Source organism: Emys orbicularis, chromosome 14 (assembly GCF_028017835.1).
Source record: "Emys orbicularis isolate rEmyOrb1 chromosome 14, rEmyOrb1.hap1, whole genome shotgun sequence".
In the NCBI taxonomy this organism is placed as follows: Eukaryota; Metazoa; Chordata; order Testudines; family Emydidae; genus Emys; species Emys orbicularis.
The window spans coordinates 41,960,157-41,983,695 of NC_088696.1; positions in this window are offsets into that span (position 1 = coordinate 41,960,157).

Genomic DNA, 23,539 nt, shown 5'->3' on the forward strand with positions numbered 1-23,539 from the left:
CATACACCCCCTCTATCTATCTATCTATCTATCTATCTATCTATCTATCTATCTATCTATCTATCTATCTATCTATCTATCCCCATACACCCCCTCTATCTAACTATATCCATACACCCCCTCTATCTATCTATCTATCTATCTATCTATCTATCTATCTATCTATCTATCTATCTATCTATCTATCTATCTATCTATCCCCATACACCCCCTCTATCTAACTATATCTATCTATCTATCTATCTATCTATCGGGAAAGATGCTTGGGGCCTGTTTTTTAGATAAGAATAAGGAGGGAGCCATGAACGCCCCCTGTTGGGCAGAACCAGGACTTCCGTGGCCAACCCACCGGAAGCAGAAGGGCGGGACAGGAAGCGGAACTATAAAAGGCTGGTCCTCCAGCTCAGTCGGGAGAGAGCTGCCGGAGGAGCAGGACGTCTCTTCCCCGCTGCGTGACCCCAGACCTAATGGAGACCGCTATCCTGACAGAGACCCAGAGGGGCTGACAGAGCTGCAAGACGCCGGGGTCTCCGACAAGCTGGTGGGGCTGCCACTAGCCGTCTACCCCAGCGAAGCAAACAACAACCCTGGAACCCATGTACACATGGAATCGAATGTAGGAAGTAGCCCAGGGAAGCCAAATCAGATTCAGCTGTGTTATTGACTACAAGCCGGCCAGCACGTTGTGGTTGGACTTTTGCCGCTGACCCAGTGTCGGACAACTCCACTGCAGTTAGGGCCCTGGGCTGGGACGCAGTGGAGCGGGAGGGCCTTGGTTCCTCTACCCCTACCACCCCAACGTCAGGAGTGGTAGCCTCCCCACCTGGTTGTCAGGAGGCCTGCATTGGTCTGGCACCCGCCTGAATCCGGATGCCAGACAGTTGTGCTGACTCTCCCACCAGAGAGATAACCTCCCCTAGACTGCGACTGCTCTGCCGGACTGTAGGCCAGAGCCCCCCTACTTGCTTGCTGCCCCGCCCTGATCAAGCGCCAGGCAAATGGACCTTCTGGTGCTCTACCTGCCTGACCGTAGGCCAGAGCCCCTACTCAATTGCTGCCCTGCCCTGATTGATGGCCTCGGGCAAACAGACTCTCTACCATTACTTGGCCTGACTGCAGGCTAGAACCATTAACACTGAGCTAATTTTCCCCTGAACCAAGGTACCTGGAAGTATCATAAGTAGTATAAGGGCCCTACCATCAATCAAACCCTAACCCTGCCGCTTGACCCCTTAAGCCCCGCCCTTTGACCCCTTGGTCCCTCCCACCTGTCACCAGAAGTCCCCCCCCCACTACCCTCTACCAATCAGGAGGGGTTTTGTGCCGAAAGAACCACCCCGAGAGGAGATTTTGACCAATCAGGGGGACTTCCGGGGCGGGGGTGACCCGTCTGGAAGTGGGTCGTGTGACCCCTCTAAGAGCTCCCACCACCACCCTCTACCAATCAGGAGGGGTTTCGTCCCGACAGGACCTCCCCGAGAGGAGATTTTGACCAATCAGGGTGACTTCTGGGTTGGGGTGACCCCTCCGGAAGGGAGTCGTGTGACCCCACTAAGAACGCCTCCCAAGGCCCTCCGCCAATCAGAGTGCAGCACCATTACCCCATAAGTCCCAGCGCCAGACAGAGGAGGCGGCCATCTCTTACCAAGGACACGTGTTTTCAAAAGCGCGGAAAGGCTGCTGAGAGGAAACATGGACTCCTTCACCACCCCCGTGAGAACTTCGGACTTTGTTTTAGCCCCAACCGTCTTTGACCTTGTGTGGAGCAGGCGTTACATCAGCGACAGTTCCGAGGAGGAGGAGAGCGACCGAGGGGAGCCCTTTGGCCCAGCCGTTGCTGGATACGCCGGAACCCGACCCCGAAACCCTCGTGAGACAACCCGATGAGCATGGCGGTCTCTCTTTGTCCACCCCCTCAGAGGTAGAAGGCGTAAAAAAGTCATGCGGACTATTGTACGCGTTGCTGTTTATGCTATCCTTAAACACTGCCTTAGGGAAAAGCTTTTGAAGATTGTGAGGGCTGTGTCATAGATGTGCCAGGCCAAAGGCACCATGATTGTGTGACTTGGACTTCAGTGGATATAAACTGCAAGCTCCGGGGCCTGTGTGCTGAGCTGTGTTTGGAAAGCTTATTAAACACTGTTGTTGCCATAGGTTATGGTATGCAATGTCTGTGCCTAACCCAAGAACATTTAGCGCAAGGGGTGACCTTGATAAATGCTGTGCAATTCAGTGCAGACCCTGACCGTGTTCTAAGGAAAATGACCAAACCGGAAGATGCCTGCTTAGAGCATTATCTTGACTGTCTAGTCCGCACAAAGAGTTACAGAACCCTGCTTAAGAAAAAAACTATTTGTAAGAAATCTAAAAGGATTAAGTTAGAGAATGGTGAGGGGACAAACATGCGATATAAAACTTGGTAGCTGTAATTTTTTTTAAAAGGGGGGTTTGTGACTATTGTGTTTTGTTAGAAGACCTTTGGCCTTTAAGTGAGCTAAAAAGTTTTAATGAAGCATCTTGGTTTTGTTTTCAAGAAGCTGTATGTTTTTTAAATAAAAAAATTAATTGTTTGTGAGAATTAGCTCTTGTGTTTTTTGTGTGTGTGTATAGCAAAAAGCTGAAATGTATGTTGTGGTGGGGAAGGGGAAAAAATCCTAAAAATGTGCTTACAATAAAACAACCAAGGCTAGTTCAGACATGTGTCTGAGTACAATAGAGTTAATATGGAGATATACTTATCTCATAGAGCTGCCTTTACTAGCAGGGCCAAATATTGATTTTTGCCCCAGAGCCCTAAGTGGTCCTCTCAAGGCTTGAACTCCCAACCCTGGACTTAGCAGGCCAATGCTTAAGCCACTGAGCTATCCTTAGTCTGTTGAACTGAATGGGGTTTTAACCACACACCCCCAGACAAAATGGTTTCACTATCCCAGATCACAAAAGGGAATGCTATGGGAGGGGTGATTAAATTAACCTGTTAGCAACTATGTTGAAGTTTTGTTTGAAACAATGGGCTAAGAGGGTATAAAAACCTCAGGTATGCAGCAGTTTGTCCTTTTTCAACAGAAAACTTTCTTGGATAGCTGCTGGACTGCAAAAAGAGCTAAGACTTGCTGTCTTTAACTCTGAAACTATATATTATATAAGGCCACTCTTTGCCCATGCTGTCTTAGTAAATAATGGTGCCTATGTTTATTGCAGTGTGATCTGTTAGCATGGAACCAGTAACTTTAAACTGCATTTCACCACCAGGACAAGGTAAAAACCATTTTAACTATAGTTGTGCTTAATACTGTTGAATTAAAAAAAAAAAAAGTATTACATAGGCTGTATAGGGATTTGGTGGTAATACTAACTAACATTTTTGCTTGTTCTTGAACCTGAAGGCTCAAGCTCACATGAGGGGGAACAGAACAACCATGTGCCTGCAACGCTTTATCGCATAGTGAAAGGTAACTTTATTTATTTATTTATTTATTTATTTTTTGCAACAAGCTTTTAAAATGCATGTGGGTTTTTGAAAAGTATATGGCTGCAAACTTGGTTTGGTGTGTTTTATAAAGCTGCTGGTGTGTGTGTGTGGGGGGGGGGGCCTGTGCAAGGCATAGGTGTTTTTTTTTTTTTTTTAAAGTACTTGGCACAGGGGTTTTGTTTTTTTTACTGTGCATAATGTGATGGGTTTTTAAAATGGGGTGGATGCTACTAACTAAACCAAAGGCACATGGCTGGGGGTCAGAAAAAACCATGTGGCTTTTAAATGCATGTGGGGGTTTTGAAAAGTATTTGGTTGCAAACTGTGGGTTTTAAACTGGTGGTATGGGTATTTTAAACTAACAAGGGTTTCTCTGCAAAATGGATTTTAAAAGCAGTTTTGGTTTTTATTCTGCAAAATGAGATGTATTTAAAAACCTGTTTGTTGTACAGCCTGAAATGGATTATTTTGTTGTAAAGCTATGACTTTTTAAATAGAAAAACACCCTAATGAAGTGTGTGTGTGTGTGTGTGATATGTATGTTTACAAGACGGTTTCATGTGTTTTATAATAATGTTGTTGTTTGCTCCACAGTACAGTCAAAACATGAGAGATCCTTAGACCAGAGGGAAAACAAGCTGAAAAGAAAAAGGAAAGAGACCGCTGAAAAGGAAAATTCACCAGCATCAGTGACTGATGGATGGATGAAGCCCTGTAAATATATTTAGCTTATTGGTTTGGTTGTTCTATGAGGTTTTGTATTTTAAGTAAATACATAGGTGTGGGTGAGAGAGGTGGTAAAGTTCAGTTTTTGTAAAAGGTTGTTTTTTCCCCGTCATAGGCCTGGGCAACTTTTCTGACAATGCGGTAGTCAGAGATACAAGGACATCTCCTCCAGAACTGCCAACGAACCAGGAATCTGCTTTGAGACCTTTAACAACGCAAAACAGCACAAGAGTGCAGCTGAAACATCCGGGCGGTCCAAACCTCATATACGTCAAACCCAAGGACAAAACAAAAGACTCTGGTAAAAAACAACCATGCCACCACAACTCCAGTTCCTCAGTGGCCACCACCACACCAAGCCCTGAGGAAACTGTGAGCGAAAATGCCCACATTCACAAACCCGGAGCATGTGCTCTAGGGGTTGTGAATAAAAAACCAAGAACTGACAAACCATTCTCCCAAAACCATAAGCTTGTCCCAGCTCCCCCATATTCTAGTAGTTGGGAAGGGGTTGAGGCTTCCCTCAGAAAAGTGGTGGAGGATGTATCCTCGGGTAGTCTAAAAGAACGGGATTCTAGAAAGAAATGGGAAAAATATGATGTTTGGTTCACAGCCATGCTGAAAAACATAAGGGCTGGAAAGGGTGGCTCTGAGCAGGCATGACTAGTCGTGAAAAGGGGCCTGGGTTAAAGGGGCACCCTCCAGGGTACACATCAGCTCATGTGTAAACAAAAGGGGGGACAGCGCTTGGGGGATAAACAGATGGCTGCCAAAAAGTTCCAGGCCCGGGTTGTTGTAAAAATTTTAAAAAGGGCTAAAGAGGTAATGAGGAAAAAAAATAAAAAGAGATGCCCCCTACTGGAGGCTCTCAAACTGGCTTGTCTGAAAATGGGGAGGCGGAATCAGACTCTGGTTTAGCAAATTCCCCAGAGGGCTCTCTAGACGGGTCCCGTTCTACTCCCAATGACCCTCATGGAGGCGCCTCAGAGTCTGACTCTCAAATAGCATCTGATGTAGAAGATGCCGCTAATGATCCCGTAGAGGAACCCCCAAGTAACCCCGAAAATGCCGAGGTGTATATGGAGAGAGTGAGAAGTTGGCAACGTGAAGTATCCAGATTTGGGGGGTCAGTGTATTGTGAGGAATTTCGTTTTGGTAATCTTGAGCAAATAAATTCAGCTCAGCAGGTTGTTGAAGCCATACACCGGGGGATACAGTTAGTGCTCGATGACATTAATGGTAGGGTAGGCCCTGATGATTATGTTCAGTTACGTTTAGAGAGCCGTAATTTAACTAATTCTTTGTTTTCGGTCAAAAGAACTAGGGATGAGCTGTCTGCTGAGGATTTCTTAAATCAGATCTCAAAACTGCTACAGAGCAATAGAGAGTTGCATCTCGATGGGACGTTGCGCCTTGTTGTGACAGTTGTAAAAAACAGGGGTGAGGGCGCTCGTAGAGTTTTAAATACTATCCTTAATAGTCAAATTATTCATAAAAAGAGACAGTGTTTAGTAGACCTGACTTACACCGGTACCAATTTGTGTTTTGCGGGTGGGCTCTTGGCCGTCATGTCCGATCGTAAACCTACGGACGCGGAATTGTTAGCGGAGGCGAGAAAGTTACATGAGAAACTGGGGTGGTCAGATCAAAAAAAGGTTATGCTCAGCGACGTAGCAAAGTTTGAACAGCATTTAGGAGTTAACATACAGGTGGTGCTGTGTACGGCGAAAGGCGGCTGGGGCTTTTTTAAAACGGGGGGCACAGTGTACCCCAAGACTTATTTTATCCTGTTGCACGATGAGCATTACTATGGGGTTCTGGATGTAAAACAGTTGTTCGGAGCGAAAAATTATTGTGAGTTTTGCCACATGGTGTACAGCCACGACCACTCTTGCAGGTATCATTGCCGCCTCTGCTTGAGCGTAACGTGCTCAGACAGCGTGGGCGTGCAGCAGCGGTGTCCTAGCTGTAGACTGTATTGTCGGTCCAAAGAGTGTTTAGACAGACATATCGACTGTGCATCAAAAAACCAAGTTGAATGCCTGTCTAAAACTTTGTGTGAGAAGTGTCACGCTTACGTGGACAAGCGGCATAGGTGTAAAGGGAGACGGTGTAAGCAGTGTCAGGGTTTGATCGTTGGTGATGTAGACAGTCACCTCTGTTTTATGGACAGCCTTAGAAAGCCCGAATCTTCAGAAAAGTATATTTTTTATGATTTCAAATGCACGCAGGAGACCGGGGTGCACACTCCCAATTACATTTTTGCTATGTCCCTAAAGCCAGAAAAATCCTGGGAATTTAAGGGCGATGAGTGTCTTTATGTGTTTGTGAAGATCTTTATTGGCAAAGAGTTTCGGGACTACACGTTCCTAGCACACAATTCTAAAGGTTATGATGCATACTTTATTGTTAGACAGTTACTCAAGGAAAAGATGGGCCTAGAACTGATCACTCAGGGTAGTAAACTAATGTGCGTGGAAGTTAAGGCCCTGGGCATTCGTTTTATAGACTCTTTAAACTTCTTGCCCATGAAGCTTAGCAAGCTACCACAGGCGATGGGGTTTGAAGGGTGCAAAGAGTATTTTCCACACTTTTTTAACACGTTAGAAAATCAAAATTATGTGGGGCCTATGCCCGGTATGGAGCACTATGGTGTAGAAAGCATGATGCCCAGAGAAAAAGCAGAGTTTCTCGACTGGTATCGGGACCACAGCTCTGAGGCGTTTGACTTGCAGAAAGAGCTCGCGTATTACTGTCAGCAGGATGTAAAAATTTTGAGACAGGCCTGTATCCTATACAGAAAAGAGATTATGAAAATGACGGAGAAGGGAAATGTAGTAGAGAAAGAACCTGGTAAATTCACCGAGATAAAACTGTGTATAGATCCATTCCGGTACATAACACTGGCCTCTGTCTGCATGGCTATGTACAGGTTTATGTTTTTTGGAGCCTAACACGGTAGCTCTTCTCCCTCCAGACAACTATCACGGGCAGAAAAAGAGATATTCCACCCCATCTATTCAGTGGCTGTTGTACATCTCTCACAAAGAAAATATACAAATACGGCACGCTTCACAGGGTGGGGAACTACAGGTATGCCCCTACTTTTTAGACGGTTATGCCGATGTTGATGGGGTACGCACAGCCTTTGAGTTTAACGGGTGTTTTTTCCATGGCTGTGTCACCTGTTATTGTGAAAAAGCACAAAATCCTATGACGGGGACATCTTTTGGGTTTCTTTATTACAAGACGCAGCTCAAGACTGACTATCTGAAACGACTTGGTTTTGTAGTGCGGACTCTTTGGGAGCACGAGTGGGAGGTGATGAAAGAAACAGACAGGGAGCTTGCAGACTTTTTAAACCGAGCCCAGTTACCCCAGCCTCTCGTGCCTAGGGATGCTCTTTTTGGGGGAAGCACAAACACTATCCGCCTATATTACAAGCCTAACCCCGGGGAAGAAATCCACTATTATGATTTTACCAGCCTGTACCCTTTCGTAAACAAAACCAAAGAATACCCTATCGGACACCCCAATATAGTCTATGACAAATTTGGGCCCCTTGCAAATTATTTTGGAATTGCAAAAGTTAAAGTGTACCCCCCACGAGGCCTCTCTTTCCCATTGTTACCTGTCAGAGTGGGTGGCAAGCTTATGTTCCCGCTATGCCGAACCTGTGCGGAAACCGAGCAGCGGGAGACATGCACCCATACTGACGAGGAGAGGGCCATCCTGGGGACTTGGTGCACGGTGGAATTGAACGCGGCCATAGCGAAGGGGTACGCGGTGGCTAAGATCTATGAAATCTGGCATTTTAATGAAAAATCTGAAACTCTTTTCAGAGTACATAAAATTACACCTCCGTCAGAAACAAGAGGCTTCAGGGTATCCCAGTTGGTGCACAGACGAGGAAAAACAAAATAAGTACGTTAGCGATTTCTACCAGAAAGAAGGCGTGCATTTACGCCAACACGAGATCAGATCAAACCCTGCTAAACGCCAAATCGCTAAACCTGTTTTTTTAAATTCTCTGTGGGGTAAATTCGGCCAAAGATCCAACCTACCCAACACCAGCATCGTGAGAGACCCTGACGAACTCTTGCAGTACCTGTTCTCCCCCAATTATGAGGTTTCATCCTGCGAGTTTATCGATGATGAAACAGCGTGCGTGTCGTGGAAGCACGCAAAAGAACGGTACTCTGTCTCTGGCAATACCAATGTTTTCATAGCCTGTTTCACCACCGCTTATGCCCGCTTAGAATTATACAGCCTCCTAGACGGTTTGCAAGAGCGGTGCCTGTACCACGACACTGACTCGGTGATATTTGTGAAAAGGGAGGGTGACTGGAATCTCCCTCTGGGGGATTATTTAGGGGACTTCACGAGCGAGATCCCGCCAGATCAACACATCACCGAGTTTGTGTCGGCAGGCCCAAAAACCTATGGGTATAAGCTGTCGGGTGGAAAGGCCTGTATGAAAGTCAAAAGTATTACCCTAAATGTAGCAAACTGCGAAAAGATCAACTTCGACAGTTTGAAAGATCTAGTCTTGGACTATTGCACGGGTCTGCAAGAAAACACCTCAAAAAAGATAGAGGTGCAGCAGCCCTCTATCGTAAGAAACAAAAACCAGTGGCAAATAGAGACAAAAACCCTTAAAAAGACACACAAAGTGGTTTACAACAAGAGGGTCTTAGGAGAAGGTTTTAAAACCCTGCCCTACGGCTTTTGGAAAAAGCAATCCACTTAAAGGTTTGTTTAAAAATTCTTTCCCCCGATCGGTTTGTAATTTTTGAGGCACGCGACCTTCACTGAAAATAGCTTTAAAGGCCTTGGATACCTCACCACTCGTCTTGTCTTTTAGGCCTAAGGCCCAGGCATATTTGGATAGAATGTCGATCACTGTTAAGATGTACTTAAAACCGCTGTTGTGTTTGGAGAACCGGTGCATATTCACCAAATCTGCCTGCCACTGCGCATCCACCTCTGAAACAATGGTCTTGTTTCTTTTAAAACGTATTCGAGCTGGTTTGTGTAAAGTGTAAGCATCCTGGTCTGAAAGCCATGCTGTTACCTGTCTTCTGTTTAAAGTTTTACTATGCTTTCTGGCCGCTTGAAAAAGAGGGTTGACCCCGCCGAAGCTCCCAACTTCCCCGGGGGGGGGGTAATATATTTTCTTTAACAGCGCCGTCTGTGTAGACATGACTGTTACTGGTACCGTCTTTTACTACCACGAGTATGAAAGGGGACACATTCATATTGACACATTTAAATAAGTTTTATTAATCGCCTGGTTTAACACGACCTTTTACAGCCACCTATAAAATGGATGCCATGACTCCTACCATAAGGGAGTCTCAGATGGTTCATTCTTCCATTTTGTCCTTTTCGGCTTGAGATCTGTATCTCAGACATGAGCAAAAGCAGCTGACGCACGATATGTTTACTCCCACAGGGCTTCCAATGTGTAAGTTCTTAAAGGCCTCTAAAAAGGCAGCGTCGACCTGTTGAGAGATTTTCAGAAAAGAAACCGTGTAAGCACCCCCACTGCTTGGTTTTTTTTTTAATTTATGCAACCCCCGGTTCCTACCCCATTACCCACCCCTCCTCGACCGCCGCTTCTTAAGCATTCATTTACCTGAGCGCCGTCTTTTCCGTTCGCTTTGTCCGCCGGTGCCTCCCCCGAGCCGCGATCGCCTTCCACCTCTGAGGGGGTGGAGAAAGAGAGGCCGTCACGTTCATCAGGCTGTCTCACGAGGGTTTCGGGGTCGGGTTCCGATGTATCCATCAATGGCTGGGTCAAAGGGTCCTCCTTGGAACTGTCGCTGATGTAACGCCTGCTCCACACAAGGTCAAAGACGGTTGGGGCTAAAACAAAGTCCGAAGTTCTCACGGGGGTGGTGAAGGAGTCCATGTTTCCTCTCAGCAGCCTTTCCGCGCTTTTGAAAACACGTGTCCTTGGTAAGAGATGGCCGCCTCCTCTGTCTGGCGCTGGGACTTATGGGGTAATGGTGCTGCACTCTGATTGGCGGAGGGCCTTGGGAGGCGTTCTTAGTGGGGTCACACGACTCCCTTCCGGAGGGGTCACCCCAACCCAGAAGTCACCCTGATTGGTCAAAATCTCCTCTCGGGGAGGTCCTGTCGGGACGAAACCCCTCCTGATTGGTAGAGGGTGGTGGGGGGAGTTCTTAGAGGGGTCACACGACCCACTTCCAGATGGGTCACCCCCGCCCCGGAAGTCCCCCTGATTGGTCAAAATCTCCTCTCGGGGTGGTTCTTTCGGCACAAAACCCCTCCTGATTGGTAGAGGGTAGTGGGGGGAGTTCTTAGAGGGGTCACACGACCCACTTCCGGACGGGTCACCCCCGCCCCGGAAGTCCCCCTGATAGGACCGCCCCGAGAGGAGATTTTGACCAATCGGGACGAAACCCCTCCTGATTGGTAGAGGGTGGTGGGGGGAGTTCTTAGAGGGGTCACATGACACACCTTGCTTCCGGTCAGGTGGCACCTTGACCCTGGAAGTAATACCCCCATGGGGTGGGACTTCTGGTGACAGGTGGGAGGGACCAAGGGGCGGGGCTTAAGGGGTCAAGGGGCGGGGCTAGGGTTTAATTGATGGTAGGGCCCTGTAGTGAGGCGTGGCTCCCCTCCGCCTCCGGCAGGGTAGAGCTGCTTCCATCCCCAGCGTGGGCGGAACTGTCGGGTCCGGGGCTCGCCCCTCCGAGGTCACGGCCCCGACCCGGAAGTATAAAAGCCCGACACCAAAGCTCAGTAGGAGGCAGCCGGCCGAAGAGAGCAGACGTCCCGGACCAAGCTCCCGCCTGGGAGACACCGCCAGACCGTGAATCGCCTGCTAACGCCCCGCGCCGGTCTAGCCTCTCTCTCGCCCGGTACCCCGAGGAGGACTGGCCCAGCCTGCCCCGGACCCGTCACACCGAGGAAGACTGGCCCAGCCTACCCCGGACCCGGTCACCCGAGGAGGACTGGCCCAGCCTGCCCCGGACCAGCGGCCCCGAGGAGGAGTCCAGTCTGCCCCGTGCCAGCTATCCCGGGGAGGAACTACCGAACCAGCCCCCCAGCCCCGCCACCGAGGAGCCGATGCTGGTGGACTGGCCTGAACCCAGCCCCACGGACGAGGTAGGCCCTGAGGGGGATCACGGAAGTAGCCCGGGGGTAGCCGACCCCAGTCAGGCTACAGAGGCCTGTGAGCCCATGTCAGTGTGTTTCGGTCAGAACACCCCACTGACCGGCAGCGAGAGTCCTCGCTGCTAGGGCCCCGGGCTGGGACGCAGTGGAGTGGGTGGGCCTGCGTCCCCCCCTGCCACCCCTACACACGGGTGGCAGGCTTCCCCCTCACCCAAGGCTCAGGTAGGAACCTGGGCCCCCTTTTGCCTACTTGCCTGCTCAGCCCCAGCTCCAAAGGGGCTTGAGCTAATACTGTTTGCCTAGCCCCTGCTACAGCGGGCCTAGGCTCCTTGAACTGCTGTGTGCCTAGCCCCTGCTACAGCGGGCCTAGGCTTCTTGAACTACTGTTTGCCCAGCCCCTGCTACAGAGGGCTAGGCTCCTTTAACTACTGTTGTTTTTCCTCAGCTATTGATTTCGGCCGCAGTGAGTCGGCGTGGCTCCCCTCCGCCTCCGGCAGGGTAGAGCCCCGACTCACTTGATTACAGGCTCTTATACTACTATCATAGCAAAGGGCGTGGTCTCCTGCCCAGACGGACGGGGAGGGAGCCGTGAACCCCTTACAGTCTCTCTTTCTACTCATTCATACTTTTTCTCTAAATATGTCAAAACACAGGCACACAACCTTCCCCCGGCCAAACACAGAAAAATAATACAAAATAAATGTTCAAAATGGCCGACAGCGCCAAAAACATACACAACCGGAAACGGGGACGGAGGGCGGGACGTAAATGCTACACAGTGCATGGAAACCTGTCAAGAAGTACATGGTGATGAAAGCTATCGAGCAGTTAACTACTCACATGGCTGCGCAGGGCAGGCGGCCAATGGGGAAGAAGCCATGCTCTGGTACGAAGCTCCCAGGGAAGGGAGGCTGGCTTTTCCCAGAGCTAGGGCAGCTGGGCAGCTTCAAGGACCGGGCTCTCCTTAGTACACGTTGTTCTTATCCAATGAAAAAATGTGCCTAGGCTGCAGCGGGCTGGAGGGTGGTTCTTGAACGCCTCCAGGCTGAAGATGGTCGGAGAAGCCAGGCTTTGGACCGAGGAGTTGCTGTCCTCCTGCAAGCCTTTGAGGTCTAAGATTGAAAGGGAGGAAATGGGGGTCAGAGCCCCAGCGCTCTGGAGAGCCCCAGCAGCCCAAGCCAGCGCTGGACCTCTCGGCCTGTGACAAGGAGGCAGCAGGCTGGGAGGCGGGAGGCCGGGGACTAGCAGGAACAGCCAGCAACCCTCACTAAACATCCCTGCTGCCCTCCACAAATGGGGGAGCCTCCAGACAGAGGCAAGAAGTCCCAATGAACCCCATTCACTCACTATTTCTAGGACTGCCCCGTCCCTGCAGTATCTGAGCACCTCATCCCTGCCTGTATTTACCCTCCGCCTTCCCCCCAATGCACAGATGGGCACTTAGGTCCAGAGAGGGGGAGAGTCACACAGGGGGCTTGGGCATTGTTAGGCTATGCCTAACTGTAGGTGCCCTGCTGCCATCCAGGAAATGCCGAGGAGGGAGCTCAGCCATTCTCTAGCTCTGGTTGGGAGGCCCAGCTGTGAACCTGCTCTGGGAGTGAGGAGTCTGATCTATATCACTCCCCCCCCCGCCATTCGCCAACAAATGTGGAGATGCTGCTCTGCCCTGCGCTGCCCAGGGGTCCGGGCACGCAGCAAGGAGGTAGGTGACCGGACATCACCTCGGCCTCATTTGGAGCAGTGGCTTGACCCCAGGCACCCCACGTGGAGGTGACTGCTCCAAACACTGGGCTAGTGAGTGCAAGGGGGGAGGCAGCACCCCACCTCGGCTGTGTTGGGGGGGGGCAATCGTCTGCAAAGGCCAGCCAGCTCAGGCCCAGTTTGGGGATCTGCCAGGCCGCAGCTCTCAGGTCAGGGCTAAGTGCCTGGCACATGCCAACCAGCAGACACGACAGGGTGAGGGGGCAGCTGATCAGGGGTTTGGGGATCTACATTTTGCATCCCTTTGTGGCTCTCGCCCGAGATCATGTTGCTGGTGTCGGAGATCGAACCCAGCTCACGGCCCTGGGCCGTTCATCCCCCTAGCGCTCAGTGCTCAAAGCAGGTACCACTCAGCAGGTACCGTTGCAGATGGCATCCAGCTTGTCCTGGCTCCTCTGGTCCAGCTGCCGGGCAGTGAGTCCTACACATACAAACAGCTCGTCACATCCACGCATCCCCAGCGAGGGTGTCAAATGTCACCCTCCAAGCAACCCCTCGCTTCCCCCACCCCTTGCTGGCCAGGACGCGCTCCCAAGTCCCCAGGGGAAAGGGTGAGTCCCCAGGGATGGTTACAGGGCTGGTTGCCAAAGGAGAGCACAGCACCTTGAGGGTCCACTACCAAGAGCCCATGGTGGGGTATGGGGGGGGGAATGGGGACTGCATGGGGAGCAGTGGGGTTAGAGGGGGCCCATCAGCCGATCAGGGCAGTTTGGGGTGAGCTTGCTCCTGCGGACTTCTGACGCCCTTGATCCTTCATTAGACAATCAGGAGCCCAAGGGTTACTTCTCGCTGCTGGCAGGGACTGAGTAGAGCCTGGGACCGGATCCAGCCCCCCTGCTAAAGGGACCCCTGCTCTGTGGTTACCTATGAACATGATGGCCACTTCTCTAATTGGAGCCTGTGGGTTCTCCAGAAAGGCCATGGTCTGGCACAGAAAGTTGGTGGCTCTCCCCTTGTAGCGTGTCAGCTAGGACCAGAACAAGGGAGCACAAGGTTATTAAAGGCCTTTCCGTCCTGCAGGCCGGGTTCCAGGTGTGTGGAGCGCACGTCCTGTTTTCACCCCTCCTTCCTGTGCCGGGGGGATCACGCAGAGGGACTACACCCAGGGCCAGGAGTGGTCCCGGGGCTGGGGCTCAGTGTGGGCACAGAGCCGGGCAATGGGGGGTGCCCTATCCACCGATTCCCCCGCTCCTACCAGCGAGGGCTGCGCAGTGAATGACCTGAGGGCTCCCTCACCAGGCAGTCACAGCTTTGCCAGGTGTCCTTGTGCTGGATGAAGCCACCGAGCTGGTGCCACTTCAGGAATTCCGCAGCACTGCTGAGGGTGTCCCAACACACCTGCAAAACAAGTGGGGCCAGGGCGAGCCGGCCACGGTTACGGGAGCTGGAAGCCACTAGCCTCGTTACCCGGAGGCCGTGCGTGCTGAACGCTTCCCGGCCCCAGGTTGCTTGCGGAAGGGCGGCGGTGTGGCTAAGGCAATGGCTGGAGACCTGACTCAATTCCCAGCTCTCCCTGCGGGAACTCAGGCAAGTTGCTTAGGCCCAGGGGTGCAAAGGGATTTAGGTGCCTAATGCCTATGGGTGATCAATACTTTGGAGGCGCTAGGCCTCATGCTGTGCCTCAGTTCCCCACCTCATGGTGAGTAGGAGGGTGAATTCATTAGTGCTGGTGGCATTTGGCTCCCAAGTGATGGTGGCCATGAGCGCTAGCATGTGCAGAGACACCTGGGGGGGGGCGCGGCTTGGGCATCTCATGTCTAGTACAGGCTGTCCGGGACGCTTGGCCAAGGGCACACTGGGTCCTGCGCACCATCTGGAGACTGGGTAGCCCTGCTCCAGGTAGGGGCCATGGCCAGGGTTGTGCTCTTCCCACCAGCACAGCCAGGGAATGTGTGGAGGCCAGTGGCTGTAGGAGTGGTGAGGCGACCCCTCCCCCCACCCAATCTCTCTGCCTGGCTGCAGGGGGGGAGCGTTGGGCTCAGAGGATGCAGGGAAGACTCAGCAGTTGGGTGGGGCGCCGTGGTCATGGCGCTACTGCACTCAACGTTCAAGTGATTTTGAGCGCCTGACTGTCACAGCACTGAGCACCTGCCCTCTGTCAGCGAGACCCTTTAAAGGGGGGGTGTCACATGTTGCCCCCTCAAAACAAATTACTGGTCACTCTGTAACGGTATCCGCTGCCGGCTCCAGCCCGTGGCCTCACCTGGGACACGTTGGGACGCCCATCATGCACAAGGAGGGGCAGCGGGACCAGGCTCTGGAGCACATGCTCCTTCATCCGCCTCCTGTTGAGCCCCCTTACAAGCTCCAGCAGGTGTTTAAAGAGGGTGATGGAGAGCACCCGGAGCCTGCTGGACACCTGCAAGAGACGACATGGGGAGGAGACGCTGTGACAGTCACTCTCACCCAGCGGGGCAAGCGCTCACTGTGCCAGAGATGTCTGCCCTGCAGGGGGTATTGGTAACTCACCCCCAGCCATACAGCCACAGCTGGGGCCAGAGTCTCATGGGCATAGCGCCATTGAAGGCAATAGAGATGCAGATTTCCACCAGTTGAGGGGCTGGCCTGGTAACTTCTTGGCCAGGGAGAGCAGTAAGGTGGGGTGAGACTGCCCCTGGGCTCTCACAGCCAGCTCTGGGCACACTGACATCAGCACACACCTGTGTCAGCCAAGGGGGAACGCGCAGGGCAGAGCAGCGCCAGGACAGGGGCGGCAGAGAGGGAGTGATGAGGAAAGATTCAAAGAGCGAAGGGGGGGGGGTGTAGTTTGTCCTCCCGCTTTGCGGGCCCAGCTCACACTGCTGTTGACCCACAGCGGCCCTCTAGCCAGGCCAAGGGGGCCAGGCGTGGGGGGCAAATTCCTACACTGGTGTTTGTTTGAGCCACGCACAGGGACCTGGGGTGAATTGAACCAGGGCCAAGGGGTGGTAAATGTGCAGGAGCTCCCAGATAGGGGGCCTTGGAAGCCATGACTGGAAGCCACCCAGCCTCCAGGGGCTCGGGGTGGGGTGAGGGTTGCCCCACTCCTGTGCATGGGTTTCTTGTTAACTCAGAGCCGGCCCCGCTTGGTCACATGGTGCTGCTGGGCTCCCTCCCTGCATGGCTGCTGGCAGAGCTGAACCAGTCCAGTGACCAGGGAGGCTGGGCGAGCTGTGCCAAGCAGGGAGAACCAGGAGCAATAGCTGGATGCTGTAGGGAGGGGCCACTGCTTTCTGGGAGGTGAGGCTGAGGGGGCAGCCTGGGGACGGGGTGGATGGGGCCCGGCCTGCGCATGGCATATGGACGTCAGAGGGGGCTTGAGGGCCGAAGTCACACAAGGGACCATTCTATGGCGCTGAGCCTTGGGGAACAAGAGACACCCGACCCTGGGCTTTGCTCCAGCCCCGCGACACCAGCTGGGGCAGGTAACAATGTCCAGAGTCAGTGACTCCACCCCTAGGGCTCTAGGAGCTTTCCCTGCCCCTGGTCACCCACCCACCCCCAGAGCCTTCAGGGCTACCCCTCTCCTGGCCATAGGCATGGGCGGCGAGTTCTATGGGCCCCCGGTGCCTGAGCACCATGGGCCTCGGCCCCGCCTTCCGCCCCCGCGTCTCCCGGGCCATTTAAAAGAGCCCGGGGCCCCCACTCACCACCAGCAGTGCAGCGGAGCTGAGCGGCTTCCTGCCTGCTTGCTCCACATGGCTGCCGGCCCCTCCCTGCGGCCCCTGGGTGGGGTGGGTCTGTGTCCCACTGTCACGGAGTGTGGGGGAGTCAGGGCCCCGCACCCCCCACTTCCTGCGATTCACCGTGACTCTCACCAGCCAGTAAAACAGAAGGTTTATTAGATGACAGGAACACAGTCCCAAGCAGGGCTTGTAGGTACAACCAGGACCCCTTCAGCCAGGTCCCTCTGGGGGGCAAGGCTCTTAGACCCCAGACTTGGGGTTCCCTGCCTCTTCCCACCCAGCCCAAAACTGAAACCAAAACCCCTCCCGCAGGCTCTCTCCTCCTCCTTCTCTCCCCCTCTCCCTTTGTCCAGTTTCCGGGGCAAAGGTGTCGACTCGCCCCACCCCCCTTCCTGGCTCAGGTTACAGGCTCAGGTACTGTCCCTCACCTCAAGTCATCCCCTGCTCTCCCATCCCCCATGCAGACAGTCCAGTCAAACTAACCGACATACCCAGGTCAATCCACCCCGCTCCCTACTGCATCACCCCCACCCCAAGCGCCCCTGCAGCCAGTAGGAAGCTGCGCGGGCAGTGCCTGGGGGTAGCAGCACACGGAGGCCCCCAGGCCCGCCCTGCCTAGGAGCCCCAAGTAAGCGCCGCACCCTCCCAACTCCTCCCAGAGCCTGCACCCCCACCCCTTTCCCACACCCCACTCCGGCCCCCAAACTCCCTCCCAGAGCCTGCACCCCCTCCCTCCGCACCCCCTCCTGCCCCCAAACTCCTCCCAGAGCCTGCACCCCTCACCCCCTCCTGCACCCCCACCCTCTGCCCCAGCCTGGAGCCTGCACCCAGCACCCAAACTCCATCCCAGAGCCTGCACCCCAGGCCCCTTCCCCACCCAAACTCCCTCCCAGGGCCCAACCTCTCACCCCTCCTGCACCCCAATCCCCTACCCCAGCCCAGTGCCTGTACCCCAGACCTCCTCCCCCCGCCCAAACTCCCTCCCAGAGACTTAGGCAGGTGGGGGGCAGGGTTTGGGGGGGCAGAGTTTGGAGGGGCGGGCTCCGCTGGTCACCACCAAAATTTCTACAAACCTGTCGCCCCTGGCCATAGGTCAGCCCCATGCCACAGTCACCGCTGGGCTAGGGCTGTTCTCACGACCCTCACCCGCCGGTGAGGCTCACCTGAATGAAGAACGCCATGGCCGGGATGTACCGCCTATCATCCCTGCAGTTGAGGATGGCCATCAGCTTGTGGAAAATCCAGCAACGCTCCTGGAAACTGACCGAAACCATGGCCCTGGCATGGGAAACACAAACACCACATCATCGAGGTGGGCAAGGACTGGTTCTCCATTTACAAATCTAACCAGACCAGTGCCACAGGACAGGGGATCCCGGGTGACTAGTCACGTGCAGCTGGCACGGACTAGTTCCTGCTGGCTTAAAATGCCCAGCGGCCTAACTGCTAGAGACCCAGACCCTTAATCACTCTACAGGGAGCCCTTCCACGAGGCCAGCTCCGAGCACGCAGCGCTGGGGCTGTGTGACGAAGTGGGACCGTTCTTAATGTTTCCTCTGAATACTGTGTGGGCGCCTCAGTTTCCCCTATGCATTTCTTAAGTCTCCAGTGTGCATAAATGGCTGACAATCTGTCTCCTAGCAACAAATGGCCAGGGCCCTTCCACCCTTGCAAGGGGATAGCTAAAGGTGAACAAAGAGATCAGGTGACCTCCTGGTCCAGGAAAGAGACAAAGGCCAGAAAGGAGGGGCTGGAGGGGGGTTTCAGTTGGGAGCTGGCTGGGGACCAGAAGTGAGTGCAGACGGAGTTGTCTGCCTCGCTGGGCCCCAGAATGGACCCGGCTGAGGGGTCCCGTTTGCTGTACCTACAAGCTCTGTTTTAGACTGTGTTCCTGTCAGCTAATAAACCTCTGTTTTACTGGCTGGCTAAGAGTCACGTCTGACTGCGAAGTGGGGGTGCGTGCAGGATCCTCTGGCTTCCTCAGGACCCCACCTGGGGGGACTCGCTGTGGGAAGCGCACGGAGGGGCATATGCTGAATGCTCCAAGGAGAGACCCAGGAAGGTGAAGCCGTGTGAGCTTCTTGCCCTGAAGACAGTCTGCTCCGAGGGAGAGGAGGCTCCCCAAAGTCCTGACTGGCTTTGTGGGGAGCAGTTCCAGAGCATTGCCCGGGGACTCCGGGACAGGCTGCAAGAGAACTGCAGACAAAGAAGGGTGTCGGTGGGCTCGGTGGCCTTTCTCATGTGCCCAGATATTGGGTGATGAGAGACAGAAGGTGGGTTAGGGAATATCTTAGATTGGTCTAAGACAAGTGTTGGAGCTTTCTGTGTTAGCTTCTCTCTCTCACCCACAGATGCTGGGCCAGCCAAAGACATTCCCTCCCCCACCTTGTCTCTCTCATGTGCTGGGCCTGACAGGGCTACACCAACGCTGCAGACAGACATGGCGGAGGCTGTCTTTGCCCAGCCACACCTGCCAGAGCCACGCAGGAAGCGGTTTACGCCAGGCAGCGCAGGGTGGAGAAGTAGCCGACTGACTCCTCGGCCAACAGCACAGAGGCTGCGGCCTGTTCCACGCAGGCGATTGGGAGCCGCGTCTCACCCAGCGGGGAAGGCGATGTGGCCGTGTCCTGGGCCCAGGGACGGGAGATGCTGCTGCGGTCAGTTCTGGGCAGCAGCCCCAGGGACAAGACACTCACCGGGCAAGCAGCAAGACGCCTTTGTGGTGCATGTCGGCGTTCATGAGCATGCCCCAGCCACCCTGCTTCTGGATGAACGTGGCCTGGTCCCCGTAGCCAGCACATTGGAGCAAGGCTTGCATGGCATTCACCGCACACCTGCATGCAGAGCGAGCCTCTTGTTACTGAGCGAGCCCAGGCCAGGCCCTGCCGCGTGCCTGCGGGCAACGGTGCAGAACCGAGGCGGGGTGTCGGGCTGGCAGTACCTGACGGGGCTGAGGGGTGCGGGCGTGTCCTCCTGGTTATGCACCCTCTGGTTATCCATGGACGGCTCCACCGTGTAGGTTATTTGGAAGAGCAGGGCGATGGAGAGCTGAGGGAAGAGCTCCTTCACCTTCTCCCTGGAGCCCTGCTGCTTGAGGATCTTGTACAGGACTCTGGTGGCCTGCAGCCAAGAACAGGAGACAGATGTCACTGCAGGACCTTGGTCCTTCCCACACTCCCCCAAGGCACCTAGAGAGGAGGGGTGGGCTGGGGGCTAAGGCCTGGGATGCTGGGTTCAATTCCTAGCCTGTGTGACCTTGGCTAGAACCACAGAAGGGACTTGGGCTCAGCGTTGCCATGCCTAGCTTCATGTGCCCTGCTGCCCAGTGGACTGACAGCCCTGAGTTAAGTGCCCAGGCTCCATATACGCTCCAGAGGGAGAGTCAGTTGGGCCAATTGTTAAAGAGGGTAAACGGGATGGCCTGGGTAATTTCAGGCCTGTCAGCCTGACATCGATCCCAGGCAAGATAATGGAGCGGCTGGTACAAGATTAAATTAATAAAGAATTAAAGAAGATAATTTAATTAATGCAAATCAACATGGGTGTATGGAAAATATTTCCCGCCAAGATAATTGCGATCTGTTTTTCGATGAGATTACAAGTTTGGTAGAGAAAGGAAATAGCATTGGCATAATGTATGTAGACTTCTGTAAGGCGCTTGAGTTGGCGCCGCACTCCAGTTTGATCGGAATCCTAGAAGGATACAAAAGTAACGTGGCGCACATGAATTGGTTATAAACTGGCTGACAGGTCTCAAAATGTAATTGTAAACTGGGAATCAGCATTGCACTGGTGTGTTTCCAGTGTGGTCCCTGCAGGGATTGGGTCTTGGCCCTACGCGATTTAACATTTTTATCAATGACCTGGAAGAAAACATAAAATCATCACTGATAAATTTTGCAGATGACACAAGAATTGGGTGAGTGGTAAATAATGAAGAGGACAAGTCACTGATACAGAGCGATCTGAATCGCTTGGTAAACTGGGGGGCAATCAAACAGTATGTGTTTTACTATGGCTCATTGTAAATGAATACATCTAGGAACAGGACGGGGGATTCTCTCCTGGGAAGCAGAGACTCTGAAAAGGACCTGGGAGTCCTGGTGGATAATCAGCTGAACAGGAGCTCCCAGTGTGGCGCTGTGGCCAAAAGAGCTCATGTGATCCTGGGATAAATAAACAGAAGAATCTCGAGTGGGAGTATTTGGCACTGGTGTGACCCACTGCTGGGATCCTGGGTCCTGTTCCAGTGCCCACAATGCAAGAAGAATGTTGATAAATTGCAGAGGGTTCAGAGAAGAGTCGTGAGAATGATTAAAGGATTAGAAACCATGTCTTATAGTGATAGGGTGACCAGACAGCAAGTGTGAAAAATCAGGACGGGGGTTGGGGGTAATAGGAGCCTATATAAGAAAAAGACCCTAAAATCAGGACTGTCCCTATAAAATCGGAACATCTGGTCACCCTACACAGTGAGAGACTCAAGAAGCTCGATCTATTCAGCTTAACAAAGAGAAGGTTGAGGGATGACTTGATTACTGTCTATAGGTATTTCCCTGGGGAACAAATATTTAATAATTGGCTTTTCAATCTAGCAGAGAAAGGTCTAACATGATCCAGTGGCTGGAAGTTGAAGGTAGACATTCAGATTGGAAATAAGGCATACACGTCACAGTGAGAGTAATTAATCATTGGAACAATTTACCCAGGGTGGTGATAGATTCTCCATCACTGACCATTTTTGAATCACGATGGGATGTTTTTCTTCAAAGACCTGCTCTAGGAATGCTCTGGGGGCAGTTCTCTGGCCTGTGTCATGCAGGGGATCTGACTAGATGATCACAGAGGTCCCTTCTGGCCTTGAAATCTATGAAGCTAAGAGTGGGGAGCTGCCTAAACCAGCCAATAGGAAATGCTGAGGAGAGGGGTGTGGCCTAAGCCCCACCCCCAAAGGGAATTTGGTATCTATCTCTACTTGGGAACACTTAAATAGTCATTGGAGCAGAGTTTAGACCCCGGGTCTCCCAGTTGGGTGCCCTAACCACTCGGCTAGAGACAGTGGTGTAGTCCAAAATCTGAAGGTACTGGAATGCCACTAAAATATTGATTTTCATAAACATGAATTATACAAATTCACATTTTATTTGTCTACTGAATTTCTGGTACAGTAATTCTTGGCTAAACCAGGCATGGCTGAAGACAGGCCGGCTGTCCAAAATAACAAGGTATTGGACTTTTTAAAAAATTGTATACACCAGGGGTCGGCAACGTTTGGCACGCGGCTCGCCAGGGTAAGCACCCTGGCGGGCCGGGCCAGTTTATTTACCTGCTGACACGGCAGGTTCGGCCGATCGCGGCCCGCACTCGCCGCGGTTCGCCGTCCCGGGCCAATGGGGGCGGCGAGAAACCGCGGCCAACACATCCCTCGCCCGCGCCGCTTCTCGACGCCCCCATTGGCCCGGGACGGCGAACCGCGGCCAGTGGGGGCCGCGATCGGCCGAACCTGCCGCGTCAGCAGGTAAATAAACTTAACTGTTGAAATCATTGTGCTGAAATGCCATTAATGTGTACACAGCACACTATGTAAAAGATATAAATCTAGACAGTACAGTGATAAAAACCCAATGAATGCGTAGCACGTTTTCTTTTTACTTTAGCCTATAGGCTAATGAAAATACAAAATAAATCACGCTGCTGCACTATAGACATTAGTCTATCAGGCGGAAATAATAAAAGTTTATTTTAAATTGAAACTAGCTAGTAGGCTACACAAGTAACACAAAATACATCAAGGCATAACAGGGGCTGTAGTAGCAAAGGCCTGCTGTAATGCATTTATCTAATTTCTACAAATATTTCCACAAAGCGTCTTTCTCCATCTTGTAATTTATGTGTCTGTGAATCAGAGGGAGAACAAGGATGTCTGAGCCAAGTTCTGGCACAGCTGAGAGGATGCCACATGGAAAATGAAGGGCCACGTAGCTTGCTAAACATGAGCAATGACATATGCGGAATAAGCCGCTTGCCACATTTGCCATTCACAATCATAGTCATGTGGCTAAATCCACGCTCACACTCAGCCGTGCTGCATGAAATCACAGGCGTGGAGCTGAACAGAGGTTTCAGCTGAGCTGGCACTTCTGACCAGTATAGTCAAGAAAGTCCCGCTAGGCATTGACTAGTCCTGTCACTGGTAGACCAAATCGGTTGCACAGCTGCCCTACCTCCTTTTCACTTTATCTAAGAATAATGGGTCACTACAAAAAGTAATTTTCCCTCTGCTGATACTCACATCTTCTTCTTGTTCTTTCTTGGTTTCAGGTGACCGGCAGTAAAGCGTATACAGTTTGTCAAAGAATTCCAAGTGATTTACAGCTCTTACTTCACTTAACGTTTCAGCAGCTGCCAAATCCAACCTGTGATTCACACACTACCTCGCTAGAACATTTGGGTACTTCTTCACAATACAGCTCGCTACGCCAGAGTTCTTCCGAAGCATAACACTAGCACCATCACTCGCAAATACTACAGGAGTAATTGTAATCAGAATTCGATTTATTGAGGCATTTCAGCTCACAATCTACAGTGCCTGAAGCCGTCTGATGTGGAAGTGCAATCAGATCAAGAAACATGAAGTGAGGATAATCATTCTTCAAAGTGTCACATTTTAAATAGATTCTAACTGTTGATTCATTGCTCAGAGTAGTTGATTCATCAACAGACATGGCTATCTTTCCGTCACTCTCCGGCATCTGAGCGCACATTCGTC